General features: G+C 37.8%; 1 protein-coding gene across 7 annotated transcripts in view; it reads left to right on the top strand.

Annotated features, from left to right (window-relative positions):
* The first annotated feature begins 498 nt into the window (after positions 1–498).
* Positions 499–27654, top strand: part of LOC102229945 (neurexin-2-like) — a 167429-nt gene continuing 140273 nt past the window's right edge. For 5 of the 7 annotated variants that reach the window (XM_023341840.1, XM_023341842.1, XM_023341839.1 and 2 more), the window contains exon 1: positions 499–921. The gene's annotated coding sequence lies outside the window, so the exon portion shown is untranslated. Of the gene's footprint in view, positions 922–951; positions 971–1079; positions 1175–27654 lie in introns of those variants that run through there. The other 2 variants (XM_023341838.1, XM_023341837.1) reach the window with 2 other exon arrangements.

The following is a 27654-nucleotide window of genomic DNA, read 5'->3' as shown; positions in this document are numbered from 1 at the left end:
TAAAGTAACATTAAGCTTACTAAAAATGTATGCAATTAAAAAGAGCCATTTGTGATCATCAATAATGTCTAGTGTGTTACCAGATGTTTCTATGTTTATTTGATAGTAATCTAACCGGAAGCAGTTAAATGTTAGCTTTCGATTTTTAATGGATGGATAAAAAGTTATCCACCAAAATAGGGAAGAAGTGGGTAAAAAAGTGGTGAGTGGCTTGCACCTTGCTCAAGGGCACTTTAACAGGATGAGAGGAGGACGTGGGGGGCTGATGGAGGGAGAGGAAACAGGAAACATGAGATGTCTCCTGTATCAGGATACCTGATCACGGCAAATTAAAATACACCCACTCACAAAGCCGGGGTTACGATCCCGCGTGGTACATTTATACGCAGTTTAATCCTCCCTGGCAACGTTGATGTTATAGTTTTGATGGGGGTGGAGGATTGGTCAACAGCAGCTGACCGCGCCCTCAACCCTTATAAGCTACCTACTAAACTATTACCATCAAGTGTCGGGGGAGAGGGGGATGACGGCTCTGCTGCTGCTGCTGCTGCTGCTGCTGCCCTCAGTGCGGCGGAGGAGAGAAAGCATCTTTGTCTGCACAGAGCAGCTCTGCTGGGCTTCCCTGCCTGTCTGCTTTCATCTACACAGCAACATCTAAAGATAAGGGAGACTCTTCCTGAAAACGGGATTCGTGGATTCATCTGCCGCATTCATCTCTGCTGAAATTTTCGGACTTTTCCTTCCCGTTTCCTTCTCTCTTCCTCTCTCTCTCTCTCTCTCTCTTTCTCTCTCCATTGTGCTTTCCGGGCTTTTTGTGTGTGTGTGTGTGTGTTTTTTTTCTTTTTTCTTTTCTGTTGCCTTGCTGGAATAATCCAACCCTCCCCTCCGTGTCCATGTGTCGGATCGCTGGATGATGCACAGGTAAATGACACCACGCACCTCCTACACACAAACGACCTTACGGACGGAGGTAATTGCTTTTTTTAAGGCATGCCGCAGCGGAAAGCCACGTTATACACGCCGTGTATTTGTGTTTAAAGCTGCGAGGCTGTGCTCCCTTTTTTTCTTCTTCTTTCTCTCTCCTATGTCAGTGATTTGTTTTCTGTCACAATTCGGGGGCTTCTCATTTACTACTTCTTCGGGGTGTCTTTTGGAGATCTCAGTCTCTATGCAGGTAAAGGTGATCTGATTTTCTTTCAGAATTTAAATACATTTCCAGTCAGCTCAGCTGGGTGGAAGAGGACAGAGGTATGGTTTCAAAATCTCAGCACGGTTTTGCGGATGAGGTCGCCTTATTGCGTGCCGGAAGACATGCCCCGTGGTTGGGCTGTACATGCACCACATACTGTGGGGGCTTTTCCTTTGAATGCATACAGAAAACTGGCATGGTTTCAACAGATCCCACGTACCAGGCTGACTGGTGAAGATGCTAAATATTTTATGGGGAGGAGAGAGGGGGAGAAAAAAAAAAAAAGTGAAGTTGAGGTGGTCTTTGAGTCATGCAGCAGGCAGGGCCCTTGTCTGTAAAATGCTCGAGGTAGCCTATTTATTATTGAGGGGGATTTTGTGTTCTGTGCCAGAGGACCAGCTAGTTTAAATAAAAACAGAAGGAATGGGAGAGGGAACAGTTGCAGCCAGTTCAGCTTTAAATACGATAATAAAATTTGAGAAAAGTTGGTATTCCTTCCAGCGTTTATGGTTGCAAAAATCTAATTGTGTGGTTTGCATTTTAGGAGTTGTTGTGGCTCAAATTACAGCTTGTTCTCTATCTTCTTCCGAATACATTTGCTTTATTTAATTCTCAGTTCTAATTTACAACCCCGCACATTATAACTAGATTATTGTGACTGAGCAGAGGGAAACAGCTTATTTAATCACCACCTATTGTTTATGGGAAGGCACCAATTGTCATGGTGCACTACTGTATTTGGGTGTTACTTTCCTCCTCACTGGTGTTTGTTTTTATTTTGTGTATCTTTTGTGTCTTGAATATTTTTTTATAGAACAGTAGCGACTCTGATCACAGCTTGATGTTTTCCCCCTTAATAATTAGATTAATTTATCCAAAAACTGAGGGGAGGTGCCCAAGGGGGCTGCTGCCGCTCTTCTCAAAAGGAGTGTGGCTGCCCTCCTTGCACCTCCTGCAAACCAATTTGCTATGCAAATTCAGCTCCACCTGTGATCTGATGCATACTGTTACTTGTCTTTGTCAGGATGGAGCAAAACATCCAGCTCAAGACATTAGGCAATAAACGAAGTTGGATTCACAAGAACACAACCAGATTTTTTAAAAGATATTATTAAGCAATAGTATTTCGGGTAAAAATCCTTACTTTATATATTATTTATACAAATAGAGTAATCTCATAGTGTTTGAAGAGTCTCTAATCTACGTTGGACATTGAAAATGCTCCTTTTTGTGTTTTCACAAATAGAACAAATACTTAATGAATGTCAAACTTGGATCTCTCCAGTGAAGAATTACCCACTTTTAGTTTTTTCAGCTCAAGTATTTTAGATTTTCAACTAGAGATGATTAAATACAGTCTTTAAAAAAGTGCAGATGCTAACTTTAGGATAGTTAGTAGCTAATAGTTATCCAGTCCATTGCGTACATGTAAGCTGTATTTTTCTGTTAAGTCCTCCTTCAGTGCCTTTGGAAAATAGATGTTGTCGGTCAGCACAATGCAGAGTTTTTTTTCACTGAGTCAATATAACACAACATCTGGTTACATCCCTAAATTGCCGACTCCAAATCAAATCAGAAACAGTTAAGATCAATTTAATCCTATACAAACTGTGTAATGGACCTTTAATTTAACACCCATAGGAAGCTCCGAAGCAGATGGGAAACATTGCATCATTAGTGGCTGATGGCTTTGCACACACTGTAGTCTTGCAGTGCTTACAAATCATTTGTGTCTTGTCTATAACTCTTTTAATGTTTCTATACTGTGCACCCAAATGCTACCTGACCCATAGCCAGAAAGTTATGAGTGTTTTTGTTCAGCTGTCCCAAACAGAATTATTTTTTTAGTCGACTCTGGCAAGAAGTAAACTCAAGAACTACTTCCTAGCTTACAAAAAAAATATAAAAATAAATACATAAAATCTATCCCACCATAAACACAAGAGGTTTGTCAAGGTTTAGCCAAGTTTTAAACAGTTAAAACATTTTTCAGTGCTTCCCCACCTGTTGCTGCGCATTGATGGTCAGCTGACACCCTTATGCTTTTCAGACGCATAAGTCAAAGCTGATCTTCTGGAAGTATTTCCAGATGCTGCATACTTTTTCCAGTTGTGAAAAGTTTAGAGTATCATTGTGCCTAAGCTTCAAAACAATGATAAATATTATGATATTGCAACCAATATGTTTTACTATTTCAGCAGTAGCAGGAATAATTGCTGGTTTTCTGTTTTACATAACTATAAAATAGTTTTATATATTTCTGGTCAACATTATCGTACCATTAGATTGTCATGCTGCCCAGACCTACTAATTACTGAGGTCAAGCTTGAAGTACTAACCTTCATGTCATATTCATAATAGTAGCTTACACTTACCTCACTAGATAAGGTCACATCCTAACAGCAACTACTAGATTGCGCTTTTGGAGACAGACTTCGTCTCGTTTTGATGAGAAATATCATGGCATTTTAGTAATGCAAGGACCTCAGGTTTCATTGAATAGAATGACCAAAATAAATGATTTTGCAAAGAAAGAAAAGGGTGAGGGACCATTCAAAATGAGGTATTGCTAAGGTCATAGTTACAGACTTTGGTGAACTAAGCTTTATTGCATTCAAATTCTTAATGGATTTACCAATCTTATAGCTTAATACTACAATTCCGATTTTTAAATCAAATTTCAGCTTTACTTTCACTCAATGTGCTATAGCTAGGATTTCTCCCATTACCCTGTTGCTATTTTTTGGAGGGGGAGGAGCTTTCAGGGCCACACTTTCCACACTTGTGTGGCTATGATCTGACTCACTAGGCATCTGCTTTCATTACTGCCTCCAATAAAATGTGAGAGTTTGGGAAGGTTTGGGCGTTTAAGAAAGAGGGAAATTGTGTCACTGCTGTCATCACAGCAACTTATTTAATACCAAGTCATTGGAATCATTTTTAAAATAATTTTTGTGATATTTTTTTCAAACCTATTAGAATGTGGCAGATCACATAACTTCACTTTTATTTAGTTGAGCCTTTTTTCTCCCAAAGGTATTTCTTGTCTATTGGAATGAAACAGAAATGCAGATTCAAGACATAACATAAAGCACCAGCTAGAACGCAGCGAGAGATGGGTGGCTTGACCAAGGAGACTGCTTGAAATAACAAGAGGGCAAAGTTGACGTGGTGTGCGTGGATGTTTGTGTGTTTTTCATACATGTGTGTCACAGCTCAATGGCTGCAGCATGCATTCTGGGGAAGCGGAAGGTTACAGATATTGTGTGGCATTGCAAATCGTGTCGCTTCCTCTTTATCATACCCCATCAAGGTCATACCCACAGACTGAAAGTGGTGGCCCTGGCCTTTTCCACTCCTGGCTCTGGCAGAGGAACGGGGCCCGCGGACCACTGTTGCTTCTAATCAGGGCTGACGCGTGACTCAGTTGCATGCCAGCTGCAGAGCCAAACAGGGATTATGTCCCTGGATGATGAAGACAAAAAAACAAAGGTCACTGTTGAGATCTTTGTCTCTCTACACCTTCAGGGAGCTCGAGTTATTTCATCATTTGTGCGTTATTTTCTAATGAACTTTGCTCCACAGAATGGAGCAAATAGTAGAAATAAAAAGAAATCTTTTACCCAGTACAAGTCACATAGCCAGAGGGCTGTATAGTTAGAGTTGTGACACCAGCAGCATAGTGTTGGTTAAATTACAATCTGGGTCATTGTGCCACTTGTTTCAAAGGGTAGAAACAAGGATTTAAAACATTGTTATGCACAGCCGAAAATCACAGGGGACGGACCCCCTGCCCTCTTTTCTGGGAAAACTGGAGCGTTATGCCACAAAGTATTTCACTGTAATTCTAACTATATAATTTTATATTGTTCATTATGCATGTTAGGTGCATGTGGTAATTACAGATACAAAACAAGTCTTTTCAGAACTTTGAAGATTTTTTTTTCCTCTCTCCTACGCCTCACAATGCTATATATGTTACAGCCCACTCAACTGACTGGAAGTGTGTCAGATGCTGCTGAGAACTAGTAAACAGATTTTTTTTTTGTAGTAGTAGTTAAAACAGGGCAGGATTTAAAAAAAAAACAAAACAAACAAAAAAAACTTTTCCCAGGCAGAATAAAATATGCACTTTGTCTTACCTTGCACTAGACATATAACAAAACGTCTAACTTATGAGACAAAACATGTAAAGAAGATGCAAGAAATTGGACTTGAGAAAACATGAGATGATGAGTATTTTTGTTGAAACAAAGAATTCTGTTTTTTTTTTTTTTCGCAAAAATTTGTGTTGAATAGTACAGCCCAAGTTTGGCTTATGTGTTTTTTTGCACCTATCTAATCTAGGGTGTTCTTATTGTACCAAAAACGACCTAAAATACTTCTTTCTGTGTATTTATAAATAGACTAAAGGTTTCATGTCTATTTTAAAGAATCTGTCTTCAAAGTTGACATATCCAGTTCAGTCCTGAAAAGCCTAGTTGTTTTTGATTTTGATCTAAAGCTGACCAATTGCAGTTCACACTAATTAAACACACTGAAACATGGAAATGTGAAACAGATGCTAACTTAACAGTGAGCTAGTTGTGGTTTTCTTACTGAGTCATCTATCATCCTGTCACAGTGTTTTTTCCCCCCTCTAATTTCATTTTAAGTTTGTCTTTTATGCATGTTAAATGTGTGGAAATTACTGATGCAAAACATGTCCTTTGAAAGCTTTAAAATTTTATATTGCTCTCTTATACTTCGCAATCATCAGGTGCAATATCTTACAACCCACTCATCTGACTTGGAAGATAATTATTGCTTAAAAGTCAGCATCAGACATTTTTTTATTTTATTTATTTATTCATTTTTGCACATTTCCCATTCAGAATAGACAAATGCTTTGCATTTTGTTTTCTCCATTAAATGCTCCATTTGGGATATAATAATACATTCGGCTCACAGTACATGACATTACACTATTGGCTCACAAGAGCTTGACAAGATTAGATTTAAGTCATATTTTATTTGTTGTTGTTTTTTTAATAAATACAGTAAAGATTTAAGAAATTATGCACTGTATTTAAAAGAGTATGTTTAATATTTCTGTTCATGCTTTGCTTATGTATACATAAGCAAAGCAATTTTTCTTCTTTTCTAAGGTGATCCCGGTGCTGAACAAAAATATTTTCTGTTTTCACAAAATGTACATTTTCTAAATTCTTTAGATTTAGAAAATTTAGATTTTCTAAATCTAAATTTATAGATTTAGAAAACCTATAAAGATTTTTTAAATGTAAGACTGTTTTCAAAAATGCTTGCCCACAAAATAGGAATGAAAGTGACTTGTCGCTGTGATTATTAGCCGAGCACGCAATCATTACATGAAGTCAGTTAAAAAGATCGATTACGCAAATCAAACATCATCCGCGGCAACATTCTTTATCTATAACTGATGTAAAATTAAGAGCATAAATGTTTTAACATGACCATTTTCTTCTTATTTTTGTTTAGATTTCTGAAGAGAATCTGTTTAGTGTGCAGTTATTCTGTCTTTCACAATCTTTTTATATTTTAATCTTTAGTTGATCTTTAATTCTATGCATCACTTTGAGTTGCTTTTAGTACGAAGCGTGCTCTATAAATTTCAAATGGATTGATTGATTCATTGATCAAGCACTCAGTCAGCCCAGATTCATCAGCAACTGGTCATTAAAGCTCAGCTGCTTATGATGCTAAAGTTAGCATCTGCTTCCAATGTTTAGCCACAAGCTGAATCTTTAAAAAAAAAAAATTCTGACAGTTTTATTTTTCTTTTTTTAGTTCTTTTGGTACTGAGCAGCATAATGTTTTCAGTTAAAATCTTTATTTACTCCATCAACACAACATCTGGTGTGGCATCTGATCATACCTCTGCCTTGCACCAGCTCCTTATCGCAAATTGTTAAATGTCACCTCGGAATCAGTTGAGATCATTTCAATCCTATGCAAGTGTTTATCTGTTACACCTTAGTTAAGCTCAAAAGTCAGGTTTTAACACCACAATGCTTTTAATCGAATCATTTTTTTACACCCTGTACTCTCCAGAATGTCTGACAAGACTGGAGAATGTCTGACAAAAGCATTGAACCATGCTGTTGAGGCCCAAACAGGGGCCTTTTGAAACATCTATGAAGAAAAATAATAACTTATTTGCATATGCAGCAGCTACTGATTTTAAAAGCCTGATTGGTCCTGCCATATATCTGTGAAATAATTGACGGTAAAATTGCCTGTGATTTTCACCACAGGTGGTACAGTAGGTGGAAAGGAACGAAAGGCGGTCTGTAATTTTCCGTAAGCACAATGCTACTTAGGATTCATCAAAGGTTGTCAGCGGAGTCTGTCATACTTAGGAGACACGGTGACAAAAATGTCTCTTGAAAAGCTCAGCTGTTGTTCATTAAGTATGTGCATGACAAAAATGTACCCGGTCAGATTTTTCCCCGACATCTTGCACTCAAAATGGAGAGACATTTATATTTGTTACGTGTTTTTTCTGTCGTATTTTTCTAATAACACAAATGCTGTTAGATTGAAGTTGTTTTTTTGTTTTTTTGGGGGGAAAATAAGCCACATAATTTACGTGGGGTTAATGTGAGAAACATGTGGCATGCAGAACCTAAAGTTTTATTTCCCTTCATCCTGGAAATTTTACTCTATTCTATTTTGCTTAACTTAACAAATACGTTTTCTCCTACCCCGTCGAGCAGCTAAATTTTGTAACTGATGGGCTCCTGAGGTTGACACCACAGACTCCAATCAGCTCCAGTCTTGATTAAGAGGCTATTGTAGGCCAGTAAAGTAAAAAAAAAAAAAAAAAGTAATGTAAGTAGTCATTATCACCCTTTTTAACTTTGTGATCTGCTATAATCTTACTAAAATATCATAGAGTAATGGGTTCTGAGAGTGCTGATTGAAGGGGATATTTATTCACTGTTGAACTGAAGACGTACAGCCCTCTAGTTAAACAAAGTGGCTTCATCTTGCAGCGCCATTCAGGTATCTTTTGCACATTTAAAAAGTGTTGCATTACATTGCAGATGTAGGAATTTTTAAGCCCATCCATCTTTGTGACAGAATGAGTTAAAGGAGGCTGAAGCTGCACTGTTAAGCGAAAGGTGCCTAGGCAGCATAATCGGTGCCCTTAGTGAAATAAAACACAACATCACTTTGTCAAGACATACGTTGTGCCGTTAGACTGCTCAAAAAAAACAGCAATCCTACAAGGACCAAATCTGCTGCTGGAAGGAAAAGGATTTGAGTTTGCAAGAATAAAAACTAATGCAGTTATAGTATTGCTTTGAATTAGTATTTTTTGGTCTAGAGAAATGGTCTTGATTTTCTGCTATCAAAATTAAGGATGCACCGAATACTCAGTTGGCCACCAGAAGCGGATGATCTTCAGCTTGACCGACTTGATTGCTAACAGTAAAACATAAATACAATTTAAAATGAGTTACAGAAAGTATGAGATGTAAGAAGGTGCTAATGAGAAAAAAAAATGCTATGGAGTTTGTTTGTTACTGATTGTATTTCTCAGCGCTGGATTGGCTGAGGTTTCCTTTGTATCTATGACTTAAATAGTTAATCTTTTCAAATGTAATTAGTTATGATTTGAGGCCTAGCGAAAGTGTGCTTGTCCTGTGTACGTTTGTGTTTTAAGTCATGATTAACTGCAGAAAAAAAAACTATTAGCGGTTTTTGCCTCCCTTATAGCTCAGACTAACTCCTCCCTGTGTTTTAAGTCAGGTGTGTCCAAGGTCAGACCTTAAGGGCCGGTATCCTGTGTTAGTTCTCTTCCTGGTGGTAGTTACTATCTCCTCAGCAAGTCAGTGTTCTGCAGAGGCCTGCTAACGAGCCATCATTTGAATCAGGTGTGCTGAACCAGAGAGAAAACCTGCAGGATACTGACTGGCCTTTTAAACTGACTTTGCACACCCCTATTTTAAGCATTCTCAAACATTCGCTCACATAGCGTAAAGCTGAAAAGTACAAATATATTTCTTTTTTCGTACCGATGGAATGTCTTTTTTGATTAATGCACCACAGCATGGAAAATAACCAAGAAGGTACATGGTATTTGCAGGGTTTTGGAGATGTCTCCTGTGCTGCATCGAAAATAGTTTGCATCCCTCATGATATTTGATGAAGTGTAAAAGGTCTTAGCCATGCAGAAAACAACCATGTTGTTGTAGTTGCGGGTTGGCATTGTCGTAGCAGTTATTAAAGATCAAAACTCACAAACACAACAAACACTACAGTTTGTGGTGTTTGTGAGTTTTGAAATCCAAGTGAACACCACAAACACTACAGTTTGTGGTGTTCACTTGGATTTCACTTTGGTTTGAAATCCAAAGTGTACTGCACTAAGACTTGTGTACAAAATGGCAGCCTCTGCTGTGCATTGTAAAGGCCCCTCACATACATTGTCAGATGCTGCTGATAAACTTATACAATAAATATTGTTTTCCTCTTCCACAAAATGGTGGAGCTGCTAGTTCAGGTGCAGAAACCTCTCATATTAGATAAATTAAGCATATTGTGAAGAAATATGTCAATGCAGGCATGATGCTTGTGGCTATAGCATCCTGACAGAATTAGTAGAAAGTACACCAGGATCTTCCTTTTTTTTTCCCAATTAAACTGTTATCAAAATTTTTCGCATTCACACTTGGATCTCCGGACAGTCTTGGACAGCCATGAAGGGGATGGTACTGGCTTCCTGATTGTTCATACGGCATATGTGGGCATTTTGACTTCGGGCCTATTTGTGTTAAGAGTAGCACTAAGAACTGATGGAATACCGGTTCAGTTTTGCTTTGAAATATTTTAAAACACTACCCAAGAGATAGTGGTAAGGGTCGAATCTCAACCAGGTGAATATGAAAGCTTGTAAATTAAAAGAAATGTGCATTTTATGCTGTCTGTTTGTTCTCAGTGAGAAATTGGAATCTGCCAAAATCTTAATTGTCAGGTCAAGGAGTAAGTGTAAAATGCTGCTGTTGGTGCATCTCTAATCATGATGAGATTGTGCGTGTTCATCTCATTGTAAAAAGCTAAATTGTAGTCAAGTGTTCCAAATTACAGAGTGTAATTAACTGTAAAGAGCCACACAATCCCAAGGCTATTATTCTGATTTTTGTATTCTTTATGGTATACAACAATCTGAAGCTTTTAGTTTTGCAAACGACATATTTTGGGTATAATGCCGTCAACTGGAAAGACTTGCTGCATTATTCAAAGGCCAGCTTTAAAGAAACGTGCGCATCAGCCTCTTTCTTCTTGAAAGATGAAAACAATGATGACATGGAGAAGGTTAAACGTTCACCTTGGCTGACAGCGCGTGATTATGTATTATCTGCATCACCTCAGCAACCCGTGGCTCTGAATTAAAAAGAAAAAAAAAAAGTCTGCATTTTGGTTCGCTGAAATATTTTGATTGAACTTGCATCAGATTTGTTGTCAGAAACTCCTGGTAGGGCCACAGAGGTTTTACTCAATCTCAGTTGCAAATCGCTCAATGGATCTTTCTCTTTCATTCCAGCATTAATGTCACCAGTAGGGGAATTCATCTTCTCAAGGTAATATCCACACGGCTCTCACATGGGAGGTGGGAAGGAGTTCACAACGAATGTGTTGGAAACCTGGGCAGACTTGTAAAATTGCACTGGTATGTTAGAGGTAGAGTCCTGTCAGCTTTTAATTTTTTATTTTTCTCCCCTCTCTTATCATGTGACAACAGGGCGTAGGGCAGATTTACGTGGATGCAGTTGATCAGTGAATGGCAGGCGGGTTGCGAAGCGAAAGATTCTTAGCAGCTGTCTGGCTGTCCATCCATCACGCCGCACTCAGGCGCGCCAGTCACACTTAGATGACCAGCAGACTGCAGAATGGGGGATGCTGTGGTAAACACTGGTACAGTCGTTTATTTCAATTCAAGCTGTGTCTTCTGGCATCTCTCATGGGGAGCGGATTCTCACTAATTTGTTACAGTATGCAGCGGAAATCTTGCCTAATGCTGCATTGCAAAGTCAGTCTTTTCCTTGCCCGCGGCTGCTTCATCTATAAAGGTGTCTGTCTCATGTGTCCTATCTGTGCGAGGGAGCTTTATGCTGTATCAATGTCAGCTTTCATTGGGTCTTAGCGGAGCTTTCTGATTCTGGCAAAAGGAGCTGTTACCTAAGATCAACCTAGGCCTTTCTTTTGCTTAGCCGCCGAAGAGGAAAGAGGAGTCGTGGGTTTGTGTGCAAGTCTGTGTACATGTGTGAAAAGAAAAGGCTCGGCGAGCAGGATCCTCGCTTTGCTTCCGCTCAGGGTTTTTGTCTGGTGGCATCCTCCTCAGGATGAGATGTGACAGCACTGGATGATCTAATCATGGATGTCATGGCATAGCTGCTTATTAACTGAGATTTCAAGGGCAAACATTTCCATCATTAGTAGCTAGTATACTGTATAAATGGCTCCATGAGCAAGTGGTGCAGTGGTGATGGCTTCTGGTAATGTCACAGTATGTGGTGGTGGAGAGGAGCTTGTCTCATTACATTTTTTGCATGTATATATGAAGAATTTATCTTCATATATATGTGCAGATATACTGTATATGTGCTGCTGCTGTTGTATACTGGATACAAATGGTTGCATCCAGTATACAACCATTTGTATTTTCAGAGAAATTTAAAGTCCTCTGAGGTTCAGAATTACATAGGATGTAAAATATATGCTCATTCATGTTAACTAAAACATTAAAAAAATGTACATTTTAATTTTAGTCAAGTGCTGTCATGAAAATTATTAATGCACATCAAATATGTTGGTCAATGTTTAATTTATTATGGTTTAAAAGTAGCTCTAAAAGGTGACTTTTTAGCTTAGATATAAAGGAACTATGTGTTTCAGCTGTTTTGCAGTTTTCTATAAGTTTGATCCAGATTTGTGGTGCATAGAAGCTGAATGCCGCTTCTCCTTACTTGGTTCTGGTTCTGGGGATGCAGAGCAGACCAGAACCAGAAGACCTGAGAGGTCCAGAAGGCTGAAACAACAACAGCAGATATTTAATGTATTTTGCTGCTCAGCTGTGACGTGAGTTGTAAACTAACATAACTATTTTGAAGTCTATTCTCTGAGCTACAGGGAGCCAGTGGAAGGACTTTAGAACTAGCGTGAGGTTCTCTATCTTCCTGGTATTAGTGAGAACACAAGCAGCAGCATTCTGGATCTGCTGCTGATGTTGTATAATTGATTTTTTATTTTTTATTTGGCAGACCTGGGAGGATACTGTGAGATAAACACACAGATGAGTTTCTCTAGATCTTGCTGGGACATTAGACTTTAATCCTGGAAATGTTCTTCAGATGACAGAATGCTGACTTTGTAACTGCACATATTAAATAAGATTGAATACACATCTACCATCATTTACACTAGAGTCTCATTTAAAGGTCAGTGGCGATACTTGACTTTTACTGACATTTTCTTATTTACATCTCTAAGCACCATCCATTTAACATGTCCCTTTAAAATTTGTGGAGAGACAAGAAGAAAACTGGTCGCTGGTGTTGCTAAGAGGCCTACCTATGTGTTTAAAGTACTGGCTGTGTTCACTGCATATGACTGGACCGAAGACTAATAATAAAAACAGCCAGTCATAGCAAAGTCTCCGTAAGCATGTGAGAAAATTGAATATAGTGCGATCAAACTATGTTTGGCACAAACCTACACCGCACATCACCAAAAGAACCCCGGCCTGAATTGAAGCGTAGTGGTGGCAGCAAGACTGAAGCTTTGTTTAACCCAATTCAACAAGAGAATAGTTTATTTCTGTCACATTTCAAAGACAGGATTTCATTTTCCTGTCCGTAAGTAGCATTGCTTGAATAGAAGATAAGGAAGTAAAAGTTAGCAGACTGAATTGCTTTATAATGCAAATTTATGTGCATCAGTTTGAGCAGAGAAGTTTGAGTCAGACTTGTGAAATTGCATTTCAAAATACTCTATTGTTGCTACTGTGGTGAATTTTCCATCGCAGCCTTGCCTAAGTTGTCCCACCTGTCTCTGAGATAGCAGAAGAAATCCTCTGGCAGCAGCAGAGACATTTTATGCCTGGAGCACATAGTGTCTGTCTTACATGAGAAACAAAATTGTACACGTCAAGTGACGGAGTGTCTCTGTGCACTGGACACCGAACCATTAGCTGTAAGTTTCTGCCCATATCATCCGCTGACAGAATCCACCTATATTATTTGGTGACGCTCTAAGTGATGTCACCGGCTCGGTTGTTGCCAGGCTACAACCACAACATCCAGATACAGTCACTGTGATCCACAGAGATTTGAAGCACACCTCTACCTTTGCCACACATCCAGCTTTCCTTCCGTTTACTCAGATAGAACATGCTATATAATTATTTTCACAGTGTAACAGATGCCTACCCTAGTAAAATGTATTAAAATGGGCAAAAAAAGGTAATTAACTTGCCAGAAGAGCAACCAAAAGCAGCCAGTTTAAATAAACTATGCCGATTTTGATGACAGTACATGTTAACAATCCAGCCAAAGTCATGCCACGGCCTTTCTGACAGTTACAAAAGAGATATTCCAAACATTTGCACTGATGTATGTGAAGATTTGAACCTGTAATATTCCCATAAAATTCACATTCATTTAAAATTCAAAGGTCACATAGTATACCGAATTCAGATACAAACCAAAGGTGTGCCCCTCCATGTCAAACTGTCGTTTGACATGGAGGGGCGCTAACATGTTGGCAGTGAAAATGATCTCAGTTCACATTTTGATTTCCATGCGTCTCACCAGAACATAACACACTCACTAATGCAGCTCCTTACCTTCTGTAAGGCAGCCTGGATTTATTTCTGAGATCCGTCTCAGGCGAGAAGCTTTTCTCGAAACATTAGGAAGGGTGGAAGATTACTGTGTATTAACAGAAAATCAGAATCATTTATGATGTTATGACATTGATTGGCTAAATTCAGTCGAGCCCTAAATTATTCTGACTCTATCAGATTTTGGTTTAAAGTAATCTTTTAAGTTTATCAGCATGTTTCTTCTGATTTAAAGTGATAGTAAAGTTTTGGGTTAGTCTCAGTCCTGGATCATCTATGGAGGGAGAATAGGATGAAGGTCATGACAAAGATCTGAAACTCATTTCCAACTATAAGTCATTCAAGTTCCAGATAACTTTATGCAAAAACCTGTACCAAATAAAGATTATTCTACTGATTGAGGAGAGTGTAATTTTTAAGCTTTAATTTGTGGATATACATCTATATCTCAAAATTGAACCTTTGTCATTTTCATTGTCATTGTCTTATTTCTTATGAGAGACAAACTTCTTGGTTAACTTGAAGTTCATTTTTTTTACATCAAAAGCCCTGAATATACTCTGCAAGAACAGAGAATTTTGTTCCGTCTCCGAGGGATGCAAGAACAAAATGACATCTTTCTGTTCTTGCAGATTATCTTGACACATTTTAAGGGGAGAACAATTTTCTCTTGTGGTGTCTGAGATAATATTAAGTCATTGAAAAGAATTTAAAGAGGGCAGTGATACTACACTGAGAAATGGGAGCGACCTATGAGGACTTCCCAGGAGTTCTGCACAAGTATTTGTATCATAGTGTTGCTAAATGCTGTTGTAATTCTTGATAAATTTATATACTTAAAGACTTGGGGTGTTTTCACATCTGATAGTCTGCTAGACTCTTCGATTGGGACCAAAATTGCAACATTTGTTACATGTTCAGCTGGTGTGGTTTACTTTCACACTGTTGCATTAAACAAACCAAATGCTTTGAGCAACCTGTTCACCTTCTCACCTGTGGTGGCGCTACACCAAGAACCAAAGAACTACTGGGAGAAAGCACTCAACACACACCTATGAAGCACACAACTTCCTTCTTCACAAAATGTAAATGGTGGTGTGACATCAGATTTTAATGGTTGTAGAATTTCTCTTTTGTCTTTAGCAAAAGGCCACAAGGCATTTCTCCAATCAACGCTATACACTCATTTGTTTTGATTGCATTTACCCAGAATGCCATGGGCTAAAGTTTGCTTCCGTCTTGTGGGGTAGTCTCCGGTACACTTGGCATTTACATCTGCATTTGAACAACACCACTTCAACCAAGAGCTAGGTTTTTAGGCGAACCAGAATTCACTTTTTTGGTCCGGCATCAGTTTGATCACACTTCCCCAAAAGATCCAGCCTCTCTAGGCAAATTAACTTGCGTTAGATTAAAGCTGACTAAAGTTCAGAGGGCTGGTCTGAATGCTCCCTTATACTTAAAAGTCATAGGTTAATATTTTTCTATTAAAGCTTTTATATAAATCGATGTTTATAAAATATTTAATCCTGTCAAGAATCCTGCTGTGTTTTTAAAAAGAATGTATTTTAGCAGCTATATGCCTTTTTTGTCTCATTCCTCATCTGCTTTCTTTTAGGTTAGACTTATTAACACTATTTTTTTAAACTTTGAATTCACCAGCAAATGTGGTTACCTTCTGGTAAAACCATCAGCTCTGGATTTAGAGATCAAAATTGTGCTCCTTTGATCACCTGACACCAGTTCATTTGGCTGGGGCAGGGATGAGTCTCTTTAACAGTTAGCAGCTAACTGCTAACTGTGTGACATGTGATCGAAGGAGCATAATTTGATTGGCTAAAAGCTGCTTGACCTGATCTAGGGCTGATTGCTTTGGCTTGGGTCACCAGAAGGTCACCACTTTTGCAGGTAAATTTCTTTTGCTAGTGAAGTTAAAGGAGATATATATATATATATATATATATATATATATATATATATAGTATATAATAATTGAACAGGATAGAAATTCAGTGTTATCAAGTCAGAAAAAGTCTGATTCAAATGAGACTATATTTCTTCCATACTGTTAAGACTGTATTTCTTCCTTAGTAAAGTTAACGTCTAACTGCTTGTATCAGCACTTTTTTTGGAGCCAGGACTGCATTTGGTCATTTGTAGTTCAAAGCTAAAACGCTTACAGTAGTGAAACCTGAACTGATTCATCCGATACTGAACAGAGATTCTTTGAAACACACATTAAGTCATATGAAAACCTTTGTTTTGTTTGAGAACAAAAAAGGGTGTTCTTTTTTTTTTAAACGTCTTCTCTCATTCTCATGAAACCAACATCAAACGTGGTTTTGTGTAGTTAGCTTGATGTAGCATCACACCCTGACAAAATAGCACTTCATACCTCCATACTCATTCTCGCACACATCATGCCTGCCATCACATGCTGAAGTGGGTGTCAAGCAGAGGATTTTAGTCTTCACTAAGCTTGCTAAAACAAATATTTCTCTTCAGACACGGTCATGTTCTGATTCCCTCTTACCCACACCGTCAAATGTTAATGGGGGAATTTCATCTTGATGGTGTGCCAGGACAAAAATCTGTCTAATGATGCTTGGGAGGGTTTGGTGCCTGAGCTGAGCTTCTGTTAACTCAACCTCCACCTCAGTGTGTGATAAGGGTGGTGCTCTGATCCTGCTGGGTTGGACACAGACAGCGAGGCAGGCTCATTTGCAACGTGCAGGCGAACAAGCTGCGCGATGCCTGCCGTGTTGTCGTTTAAATCACTTTTTTTCTTGCTGTGGGTATCCAACCAAATGGCATTTCTGAGGAAGGTTTTTCAAACGCCACGGTTACAGCTATACAGGGAGCAGATGTGCATGCATTGTGTCATTACTACGCCTACAATACATTTACATTCACTTAATGAGGGCATTGTGCGCAGTACCATGTTTATGCTTGTAGCGAGTGTTACGTATTTAGTTACCTAATTACCTGGCTTGCTGGTTTGTGAAAGTGTCAGCTGTTATAATGTCTTGTACCACAGAGAAAATGGAAGCCTGTGTTCTGTTGACATGAGCTCGGCATGTACGGCCTGTGCAGGATTCTACTGAGCTGACAGAACCTTTAAACTGGATGTTCCGCTTGACACAAGATCTGCTTATATTTATCCAACTCGCATCGAGGAGTGCTGTAAAAAAAAAAGCACAGATTTTTTTTGGTGTGTGTATTTGTATCTGAATGTGTCAGTGCTTCCTCTGTGAGACAAATTGGCAGTATGTGAGGAAAAATACAGGAGCATGATCACAGATTCTCAGAAAATGGTTGACATGATCGTTTGCAGTTAAAGTCAATATTCTAGCCTGCGCTTTCTGTATATTTGAGATAAAAAATGTGGTAGCAAATATCGATCACTCCATGAGGTCTACTGTTTCTTTAAATGGCACAAATTTCAAAATAAGAGTGGCTTACATGCCAAACAATCAGCTGACATGTTTGGCAGTAAAGCTGATTCTGGCGTTGGTTATTTCTTAAGCTTGCTACTGAAGTTAAAGGTATTTAAAAAATACAGTTGCACAAATATGAGACAAAAATTGTTTGTTTTATGACTATATAGAAGCCTTTATATTAATAATAATAAGTTACTATAATAAAAAGCAATTATAAATCTTTTGAACTGAATATCAAATATTTTGTTCTCCCAAGCCATTTTTATTTACCTGAAATCCCAATGCTGCATCACAAAGCAAAAGTTCAGTGCTTTGAAAAGGGCTTTTGCTATTTTGTGTCTTGCTGAGAGTTAGATGAGACAACTGATAACACTCCCGTGTCTGGACAGCAGATATGAAGAGACTGCCAGCAGCTAGCCAACTTATCTTCCCACAAAAAGGAAAAATAGTGGGAACATAGCTGCACCGCATTTGTTCAACTGTAACAAAAAATGTGCACACCGGCAACTCTAATGCACCTCCTACTGACATGTTGTATTTAAGGTGGACAAAAGGTGTAAAAACTAAAAATGAATTGGGTTTTACAGGGATCAGTGGGGATTTCTGGAATGTGCTGGAGGTGATCATCAGTAAAAAGTAGATTTCCTCCATAACTTTGTTTCAACCTCAGAGCCTCTTTATTTCTGGTGCTAGTACATGTAAATATGTTCACATGCTACATTTTCCTGCTGTTAGGATTTGTGATTGTAAAAAAAAAAGGGTTTTGATTTTATTTTGACTCCAAAAACAGTGAATTTGACAAAAATAAATATTATGGAGAGTTTTTGGCCACAGGTGCAATAAATGTAATGTTTTTTCCAAAGCTAAAGGATATAGTGACAAATCATGAGGAAGAGTACTTATTTAAATATCAAGCAAAAATAATTGTGATTTTACAAAAAAAATATTTAAACATACTTTCCTTTTTGCTTAATTTATATTTAATGTTACCTCCTTGGTGAGTGTACTTATGTAAGTAGAAGACACAAGCTAAAGGATATAAAAGCGGAAAAAATATATATTTCCTACATCCTAACTGCTCACCAGCACTTAAACGTTTAATCCATTACTATTTTCTATTTTAACTAATTTCTTTCCAAATTCACTGATAAGTGTTCAGATAATTTTCCTCTTCAATTTTTTGATTGCTGTTCTCTCATAATTGGATCATCTCAAATGCATTTCAGCTCCAAGTCTGAAAAGCTCCTTACTTTGCTTCTTACTGGCTGAAAAGTTTCAAATCGTTCATATTTACTAAAAATTATATGCCTGTTTTGACATATAATTTAAGGAAGCAAGAGGACAAAAATGTAACTATAAAAAGAAAAACATCCATAGAGTGTAAAGTACAAACAAGATGTATCAAATAACTAGCGTTAGTAAAAGATTTAATGAACATACTGATAAACATATTTCTGAAATTAAATTTAATTAAAAAAAAGAGATAGTGTTATAATTTGGGATTTTATTGATAAAGGGATAAATGAGACTGGAAGGGATTTTCTCCAACTCGTATTATTTATTTTTGCTTGTACCCACTGTAAAACTTCCAATTTCCACCACAACATAATCAATACGTCGGTGTACCAAATGGTTGGTCATTAATTACGCATTCTCTATGTGAATTAAAATCTGTGGATGATGGCTATCTGAAGCCATCATCAGACAACCATCATGTGTTTTATGGCGCTGGATCTATAGCGGTAAAAATCTTTATTGTCTTTGTGCTGATATTGAACTCTCCTTTATTTCTCATATTGACAATGTCAAAGGATATAGTTACACTGGGGGAGAGTTTTGTGGCCACAGAAATACCCATTTTGTGTCCTCATATATAGAATACAGATTTTGAAAACATTTTTTTAAAGACTGACTTAAAGAAAGACTTTGAAAAGTGAGAACACCATACCATTTTTTACTCACTGCTCACATCTGTTAGGGAAAAGTGGTATCACAATAAAACATGTTTTAAAAATACTTGTCCTTCTCTAGATGCATTGAAATAGTAGATATGGTTTTTATGTTCCTGCTTATTTATATTTTTCGTTGCAAAAAACAAAAAAAAGCAGCTGCACGTGAAGCATCAATTGTCTGTGCTTTAGAGCTTACCTCTCTCCCATCAATCTTTTTCTTAAGCAAGGTGCATTCTCGGCAAAAGAGAGCAAAAGAAAGACAAATACTAGATCCCTTGTATCTGTAATTAAAGTTTTAAGTTACACCAGCCACTATGGGTAAGTGCAGGCCCATCATAAAAGATTAAGTTACTCCAATGAAGTTGGATCCAAAAAAAGACTGAGTACTGAGGAAAAGGCAAAAGGAATAAAATGTAAGATTCATAAAGCTGGAGGAAGATGAGAGAGTGTTGTTTGCAACGTGACATACATTAGAAGATGGGACACTGACATGCACTATGGAAAATGTGGATCTTTGCTATTGAGAACAACACGGATATAAAAATAGCAGGCAGGTATTTACTGAGCAAATTACAGCACACAACATAGGTTTATGTGACAAAAGTAATGCGGGAGGAGAGAGATTGTCTTAGTGTCTAATACACTTTCTTATGGGGAAAACTGTTGAACAATTAACTCCAAATTTAAAAAAAACCCATCGCTAACGCATCCTTACTGCCAATAAATTAAAAAAAAGAGCCGTGTGGAAGAATTTGTAGCAGTAAATAAATGCATACACATGCTCATTAACCTTCTTTTGATAAAGTGACCGTTTTCCTGTCTCGCCAAGACTTTGTGCAGTATCTTTTCCTTAGAATGATCCTTTCAGAGATAAAAAATGCAGCCATCTAGGGACTGAAATGCAAATAATTGATGCTGTCCTCTGGCTCCAGAAGGTTGAAATGGTAAACAATGACTGAAAATGTCCTCAGATTTAGTCTCTAGGTTAAACTTGAACAAAAAATTTAAGAAGAAAATGATTGTCAAAAAAATGCACTTGGGTTTTGAACGCGGCAGAAAAATGAAGTTCAGTCATAAAATATTAGTTTTCTCCAACATTTATGATGTAGACTTCAAATAAAGCAGCAAACGGTTAAATATATTCATGGTTATTAATTTCTGTTGTTTGAAGAGGTATCCTTCTTGGCGGGAAACCTCTGACAATGCAGTGGGGAATGTGTGTAAAAAAGCACTAGGAAAACAAGCAGTCTTTTCTAATTACAGCTCGACACACATCACAAAATAAAATAAACAAGACTGATGGCAAATATTGCAAAAAAATTTGCTGACCTGAGAGCATGAGAGCCTGGAAGAATAGATCTGCATAAAGCTTGAATTCCCCACACAGAAGTAAAAACATGGCTAAGATTCTTAATTTATTGGAAATGTAGTCATGTTCAAAGTATCATGTATACGACAGAAGATAAAACATAAAGAAAGGACGATATTGACTCAACAGATTTATTTCTTTTTTTATTTTATTTTTGTAACATGCATTCAACATACCTGAATTAAAATTTTATTTTTGTGACCCATTATATGCTTTCTTATATTGTCTAAGTAAATTTTTCACAAATCAAACAGAGCTAGTGAAACATTTTAAGATTGTGAATTGCTTTGCTTTTGTGTCTTAGTAAAGCCTCACAGAAGCACTGACACCCTAAATCTGTTTCATGGCAGACATTTTGACATGTCTTAGCAGGAAATAGACTGGTCTGCTAATTAATTAGAGGTTGATTGCCAAGGATTACTGGGGCACTGAAAGGAACCAAGCCATCATTCATGTCACTCAGTAAATCTGTGCTCTGAAAAGGCAAAACGTCTTCTGTGGAAGCCAAGCATGTTTTAGAGTCTGATTTTATAGCAGTTCATCTAAACTTCCTATCAAAGTGCACCTTGTTGTTGTTTGTTTCTCTGAGTTTATTTTAGTTGTAGAAATTATTTACTTTAGAGCTGTAGAAAAACTTGCAAGCTATTTTTGCAAGATCTTTTTCTCCTTTTGTGTTGCCTCCACTTCAAGGGACACATCTGCTGAGGAAATTGCCCCTGAACACAATTGACCGTATGGATTATTGTTCAGTCAGGGATTGTTGACGTTGAGAAAACATTTGAACTGAATCGGCTTTGTACAAAACTACACCTTATGGCCTGACAAAAGGGTGATCTGTAATGATTTCTTTTTTTCAAAAACTGTCAGATTGCTTTCTGCAATATTAAAATTAGCTTGTATGTTGACATATCTAAAAATACGTTTTACAGTGTGCGACTCAGAATGTAACCAAGTGAAGCAAAACATCACCAGTAACGTCACATACTGTATATTAAGCAATTGTGTTGCTTATGGTGCTTTTGTTTATCATCTGCTTTGAACTTTGTAACATTTACTGAGAGAACCCTGTTTTGTGATTGTGTCTCTTTCTTTTGGATAGACCATCTTGGGCTGAAAGGTCTATGCTACATATGTAGTTTGTTCTCCTTGACACGGTCAAATAATTAACAAAAATATTTAAAAAATAAGTGCAGCTTCCCCGTCACGTCAGACACACATTTGGTGTACTGTGGTGAATCTTCACTAGCAAAGATAGTGTCTGCATATATTGTTGTGACATGAAAATATGTCATTTTTTACTGTCATTTACAAAACAAAAAGTTTTTCATAGCAGTGTTGTGTGTCATAGTGTTGACACTGATGCTACAAAATGTTCCAACATGTCCACAAAAGTCTGATCCCACCTTGACTAGCTTGAGTTCACAGCACGTGCTGCTCTATCGGATTTTCAGAAATACAATGTTGGTGCCACATTTACTATATACTTTGAAGTTCTTTATCTAGACACAAAATTGCAAAAACAAATGCAAGGCAGAAATTCAGTAGTGTGTAATATTGAGGTAACCTAACCAGGATACTGTTCCTTACTTCAAACTAAGCTATGTAGTGTCAAATTTAAATGCTAAGATAGTAGCTATAAAACTGACACTATTAATCTACTTGTTACATCAGCTGGATGGCATTTCTTGACAAGACAGACCTCCCTTTGACAAGTGTACTTGTGTTTTATATCTCGTGATCTCATGCCACAGGATCTCATCATACCCCTGATAAATGCTTTTTAACTTGACAGAAATTGCGTAGTGGTGACATTGATTAGTTCTCAGTGGAACAAGCTTATGAGTTTAGATCTCATTTAAATAAAGTAAGAGCTTTATGAAACAAACGTAGCTCTTCAAAATCTGATCTTCTGACTTAATGCTGCCTAATTGTGTTCCCCATATTTAGTTATAGTGTTCAGCATCTTTTAAAGTATTAGAATTTTTCTTTCTGTTCCATCTGTAATTAGCAACTTTAAATGATAATAAGCTGGCAGTATTGACAAACCACTTAGACATTTTCTGTGTAAAAGAAACAGCGTCTTGCGCCTGTGCAAACAATGCTTCATTTTATAACATTTATCATATTAACTGTACATAAAGATAGATCTTTGTGTACAAAACTTTACATAATGACAGAACATTGATGTAAAGTCAAATGACATAAGAATAAATGCCCTCACAGTTGAAAGGAAGAAAGTCCTTGTGACAGCTGGCGGAGATCCGCCGTGGACTCACTGACAGGAGGAATTTGTTGTAACAAAGGCAGCCACAGCTCGCTGAGGCCGCCTGTAAGCAGAGTGAAAAGCTTCAGCCAGGCCAGACTGAGGTAGCAGCTTGTTAGAGCGACCCCACACAGCTGAGCAACCTTCTGTGGCTCGTCCTGGCTGCTGCAGGGTGGAGGACGGGTGCAGTCCTTGTGACTTTGCTGTAGCTCCCCAGGCATTATCAGTGCCTGAGTGACAAGTCCCTCTCCCCCCCCGCCTCCTCCTCCTGGTGCCTTTTGCTCGCTCCCATTTGTATGCACATCCTATTTATAAACTTTCACTTTAGCACAGCAGATTTTGCGCTTACATATTTAAGGTTGATGAATATTCATTAGTGTTATGATAGTCATCCTCGGAACTTTGCATAAATGTCCAAATATCTGTGACAGCGGCTTGGAAATGTTCGTTTTTGACATTAGAGAAAGTTCAGGTTTAGATTGGTGTGAATCCCAAAGAGTGAGGGGTTCCTGCAATTCTTCTAGATGTAGAGAAATTATGACACAAACACTACATGGCTTGGAATCATAACCATATACCGAGCTGTAGAAGAAAATAGATAATATTATTAAAGTGATGTTCTTTCTCACTTTGGTATTTTCATTTTGATTGCAGGATTCCTTATTTTCAATTTAAGATGTACTGAGAAAAACTCTGCGCTCACGCTCAAGTCCAGTTGGCTTGCTTCCAAATGCACTTTTCTGCATTTCTGCTCTCAGATTTAAAACCTCTGGCACAAATATTTCCATCACCTGTGTGCTACTCCTTGTGCTCAAAACGTCTCTGAGGTTTCTCTTGTCTCCTCATGGATTATTTTGCTCTTGCAAATCTGCCTAGTAACAATTTAAGCCAATAGAGTGTCAGCGTGTGACTGTAGTATCACGGCTTTTTAGTGGAGTTCTTGTTTTACTGACACTCTAGCCAAACTAGCTATGAAAAGTATTTTGGTTAAGTCAACATTTAATATTCAAGATTGAGAATTGAGAGACCAATAAAGGGAATCTTTGTGCAAGCGGGACATCTGTAAGCAAGCAACAATGTTGTGCTTTTGTGGTTTGAAATTAGAAGTCTCCCATAGTTCGTGCCCCATCCTTGGAAGCAGACAGGCCTGTGATCTGCCAGTTTTGCTGGTAATTCAGATCAGATTTACAGCATCAAAGAGCTTCGCTTTGATTAAAACGTGTGTATATATATCTACTTTGGTTTTTACCAGGAGGTCATTTAGTTCAGTACTTCAAATGCATGAAATTTATATGGTTTGCACGGTTCTTACGAAACTAGTGGGGAAAGGAGTATTTTAAAGAGTTCTTAGTGTTTTCCTGGGTGTAGTCTGTGCATACGATGCATGGTAGACTTACAGGTTTGTAGAGCGAGAAAATCTTCCGGTTCCAGCCCTTTTTGTCTGCCATGCAACAGCACTTCCCAGCATGCTGACCTAGTTGGGTTTTCATTGTCTGATTGAGGCTCCACTTGTTGGATAGTGTTTTGTCTCTTATTTTATTTATTAAATAACTTTCCTTGCTCTCATAGTTTTGCCACATAGAAATTGGTGAGGCTGTTAGTGGAAATAAAGTTCTAGTGTGAACGAAAGCATACAGCTACATCAGGTTTATTTGAAGAAATCACTCTCATTGTTACACTCTGTAATTAACATGCCACCAAGAAGATATATACATGGTTCATTTTTAGAGAGGAAACAAAAAAAGAAAAAAAAAAAGTTGTGACTCAGGCTCTCCATTTGGCAAAAAAAAAAAAATACCTTGGCTGACAGATGAAGTGTGAAGACAGCACAGGTTATCAGATATTCATAAATGCTTAAATTGAAGTCTACTTCCTTCTTTTTATTTTTGGTAGATGGTTTACCCCTACTTCTAAAAGCTTCTTCGGTTCTGAACATGGATTGGCAGCACCAGGTTTATACAGGTCTGTTGATTCAAATAATTTGATTGTGTAAAAAGCCTTAAAGTAAATGGCTACTTCAGGTGAAATTGCAAAGGATGGCTTAGGTGCAATGTCTGGTATTTGGAGAGTTGGATGGCCTTTTTTGCCTTTGGTCCTGAAATAGTGCATAGATCTTTCTGATCAACATGCTGCAGAGTGATTTTTAGAATATTACTACGTTGTAAACATAAAAGTGTGCCAAGAAAACACCACAACCATATTATCTCACTACCACCAGCCTAAAACATTTATACAAGGCAGGACTGATCCAGATCTTCAAGTTTTCTATCCCATTTTCTGACTCAACTATCTGAATGTCACAGCTAAAATCAAGATTAATTGGGCCATTTTTCCAATATGGTTTTCTCCAATCATGGTGAGCCTCTGTGACTTGTAGCCTCAGCTTCCTGTTCTTAGCTGACCGTAGTGTCACCCTTTCTGCTAATGTTTAATTCCCACCATGTTAAACTAGCTTGCCTCTTCTCCTCTGGCACCAAGAAGGGATTTTTGTTCACATTACTGCCACACATTCTGTTTTTGACTATTCTTTGTAAACTCAAGAGATTGTTATCTGGCACCAACCACCATGTGACGTTCAGACATTTAAATCCTCTTTCTTCCTGAGTAGTACGTTTTATTCAGCTTGTCACAATGACCAAAGGTTTTGAGTTGCTGCCTTGTAATTGGCTGATTTGCTGTTTAGTAGAAATTATACAGTGGGGATGTATCAGGGGTGAGAGTAGAGTAGCCAAAAATTGTACTCAAGTAAGAGAAGCATTATTTCAGAATATTTTTACTCATGTAAAAATAAATTGTAGCCATCCAAGAAATTATTCAATAGTAATACAGTATTTGGTGAAAAGGCTACTCAAGTATTGAGTAACTGAACAAAACAATCATTTAATATAAAAAAATTACATGATCAAATGGACCAAAATGTAATGTTATGTGGAAATGTTTATATCTTAACAAAAATAAGCAGAATTCATATAAGTAACATAAATACAAAAGAACAAAATCAGGCAAAAGAAACATGTTTTCCAAATCAGTTTCTTTCAATATAAAAATGATGAAACTTGGACAGTTATGAACAAAAACTGCAGGTGTATATCTATTTAATTTTTGATTAAAACAAGCGTGTGCTTCATTCAGTGAAATTACTCAATCGGCAGAGTATCCAGAAATTTTACTCAAGAGTAGGTATACGTCATAATAAAATTACTCCTAAAAGTTCCTTCTTGTCCAAAGAGCTACTCAAGTAAATGTAGCTAGTTTCTGCCACCTCTGCTTCAACTATTCATGTTTTTAAGCAGTTTCACCATAAATGTGACCCAATTTTGTAGTCTGTTTCTATCGTTCCAAACAGCTACAGAGAAATTTTAAACAAATTCAACGGGTGAAACATTCACAGTTTTGTGACTCTTATTTGTCCAATTATTGGAGCAAAGCTATAAAAAAGCTCCTCCTAATATAAATAATTAAAAAAAACATTAACTTGACAGTAAACAGGTATTTCCTTGAACATTTCCTCATGCTGGAGCAACTTCTTACACAGAGGGAATCTTCTGCTCAAATGCAGCTCCCAAATGTCATGAATACTTCATTAGATGTTTGTGATTCATGGCGGTAATTAATATCCAAAGACATGCCCTATTTTGCTGCTAGCATCGCACGGACCACGACGCCGAAGATTGAGGGGGTGAAAGATCACAGAGGCGTGGAGAGAAGTCATTTCTTGCCGCCCAACTCTCACTCCGTGCACAAAGCCTTGACACACCCATACCTTTTGAAGATTGGGCATGCATATTGAGTGCAGTTTTTCTCCCATTTGCTCCTATTGGGACCTATTGGAAATGCATCCACGCTCTCACAGGCCCCATTTAGAGAATGACTGGATATTTAGCCCCCTCTGGTCCTCTAATAGAAAAAAAAATGATGGATGAAAGCAGCAAAGCTAAACAGCTGGAGAAAAACATAGCCACAAGGAAGATTGGGTTCAAATGCTAAATTCTTCTTCCTATTGGAAGCCTAATGTGCTTGGATAAACGTTGGTTTAAAAGAATAGCTTCAGAGCATGTGCAGTTTATTTAAGCATTAAATAGAAACCAATCCGTGCAAGGAAGGCAAGCTGTAAGACAAGAAGACCTTGAGCTGTGTCTGCAACAGAACAAACACTGTCTACATCGCAGTGTTTGAAGATGCCTCCGTGACAAGCAGGCGCAGACGTCATATATGATTAAGTCAAACTCACTAATGCATTTTAAACAGTGCCGCAGCATTACATACGTACATGTTACGGTATCTGCCGTGTCACAGAAACTATTGCAAAAAAAAAAAAAAATGTTCTGTACTGTTCTAAGGTCTCTTGGACACATTTCTGCGTCTCTGAGCTGTTTTATTTTTGTTTAGCCACTTCACAGTCCACTTCCTGCTCTGCTCTTTAACCCGTTTGCTAAGTTGATTCCACGCAGGGAGTCTTTAAGATCGCCACTGTGTTTACTGACACGCTGCTGAGGATCAGGAACACGGCGAGCCTCGCGCCATGATCCCTGTTGTTTGTTGTCAGCTTGTAGAATCAAGAAAAATGGTTCGG

The sequence above is a fragment of the Xiphophorus maculatus genome, chromosome 11, assembly GCF_002775205.1.
Source record: "Xiphophorus maculatus strain JP 163 A chromosome 11, X_maculatus-5.0-male, whole genome shotgun sequence".
Classification (NCBI taxonomy): Eukaryota; Metazoa; Chordata; class Actinopteri; order Cyprinodontiformes; family Poeciliidae; genus Xiphophorus; species Xiphophorus maculatus.
The sequence above is the reverse complement of the archived record's forward strand: the minus strand, read 5'-3'. Positions and strand labels throughout refer to the sequence as shown.